This window comes from Canis lupus, chromosome 7, assembly GCF_003254725.2.
Source record: "Canis lupus dingo isolate Sandy chromosome 7, ASM325472v2, whole genome shotgun sequence".
In the NCBI taxonomy this organism is placed as follows: Eukaryota; Metazoa; Chordata; class Mammalia; order Carnivora; family Canidae; genus Canis; species Canis lupus.
The window spans coordinates 65,917,890-65,919,679 of record NC_064249.1 but is presented as its reverse complement, the minus strand read 5'-3'; the positions used below and the strand labels follow the sequence as shown (position 1 = coordinate 65,919,679).

The following is a 1,790-nucleotide window of genomic DNA, read 5'->3' as shown; positions in this document are numbered from 1 at the left end:
GTGCTAGTCAGGCAAGTCACAGGGTTCCTCTACACCTCCTAATATTGCCACCTCTGCTTTGGACAAAGTGCATTTTCGAGTGGCTGGGAGCATGGGTCTTTGTATCAGTAAGAAGGACCGGGGGCATCCATAGCACAACAGAAGTGAGTGTGCAACTGGGACTTAAGATTATACAGCCTTCTTGTGTCAATTATCCACTTTTCCCAAGACTCAATAGTGATAAAAGCTTTGTTCATACTTTTCCCTTGGCTTACAACCTTCTCTATCCAGCACACATCCCACATTCCGACCCTGAGCCACGAAGCCTTCCCAGCAGCCCCAAGGCCCACGGCTCTCTCCTCTCTGAACTCCTACACATTTTCACAAACAATTCCCGCAACAAATATTTGTTAAGTACCCATTCTGGGCTGGCCTTCAGTTAAATCTTAGTGGATTGCTTACAAAGCATTTTATGTGAGTCCATCTCTGTTTAGTGAGATTATAAACAAATTGGTGACAGGGACCAGGGTTTCTTGCTGGCCTATCACAGCTCTGGGCACGTCAGCACTGAATAAATACTAATTTGATTGATGCAGTTCTGTCTCCTTTCTGAGGACCAAATCTCTTGGCAGCTTCCCCTGAGCTGGCCCGGAGACTCCCTAAGTGGGTGGAGAAGGTAGAGTTATCTTCTGAAGAATTCAAATGGAGCCCCACCCCCACCCCCCATGACTTTGCTAATGGGCTCTTAGATACTCTGCAGCTCAATATTTGAAGCAACTTTTCTTCTCCAGTAAACTAGTTAGAAAATTTGACTTTTGACAAGATGGTAGTCCAAATCTAGCTACTGACCCCCCACTCCCATCCCCAATGTCTTACTTTGTGAGGTAGCCAGGTGTGAGGGCACTGGGACTCGGACCCAACTCAGAACCCCATGATGCAGGTGGTCATGCTACATGTTGGCACTTCTGCCCTTCACTTCTCCTGTTTCTGTCTGGGAGGCAATAGAGAAAAGTAGGAAAAGCAGATTCAAGTCTCCCCCTGACCTGGGTTCAGTGCTGGCACTGCCCTCACAGGCTGTGGGAGCCCTTAGTCAAGATCCCCCACCCCTACCCCTGGCCTCTCTCCTCCTCTGGACATGGAGTGTTCACAGAATGCATGACATCAAAAGGCTGTGGAATTTATATATGCAAGGATTCTGGGTGATTGCTGGAATTCAGTTTTCTCTGTGCAGGTTCTCTTCTCTGTCTCCCAAATCCTGTCCCGTAAATTGGTGCAGCCACTATGGAGAACAGTATGGAGATTCCTCTAAAAATTAAAAATAGACCTACAGGGACCACACAGTTAAGTGTCTACTTTTGACTCAGGTCGTGATCTCGGGGTTCTAGGATGGAGCCCTGCATCTGGCTGCCTGCTCAGTGGAGAGCCTGCGTCTCCCTCTCCCTCTGCCCCTCCTACCCCATTTGTGTGTGCACTCTTTCTCTCTCTCTCTCTCAAATACACAAATAAGATCTTTAAAAAAAATAGACCTACTATAGGATCTAGCAATCTTCTGATAAATATATCAAACATACCTTTGGAATATTGATCAGAAGAAAATGAAAACACCAATTTGAAAGGATGCTCACTCCCATGTTCATTGCAGCATTACTTACAAGAGCCAAGATATAAAAGCAACCCAAGTGTCCATTGACAGATGAATGGATAAAGAAGATGTGGTACATATATACAAGGAATATTACTTAGCTGTAAAAAGAGAATGAGACCTTGCCATTTGGAAAACATGGATGAAACTAGGGGGTATTATGCTAAGT

General features: G+C 45.6%; 1 long non-coding RNA gene across 1 annotated transcript; it reads right to left on the bottom strand.

Annotated features, from left to right (window-relative positions):
* Positions 1 to 385: 385 nt before the first annotated feature.
* LOC125755475 (uncharacterized) lies at positions 386 to 1,119 on the bottom strand. The gene is made up of 2 exons (XR_007412122.1): positions 856 to 1,119; positions 386 to 638 (listed from the first exon to the last, which is right to left on the bottom strand). It is a non-coding gene; the product is annotated as an uncharacterized LOC125755475 (long non-coding RNA).
* Between the last annotated feature and the right edge of the window lie 671 nt (positions 1,120 to 1,790).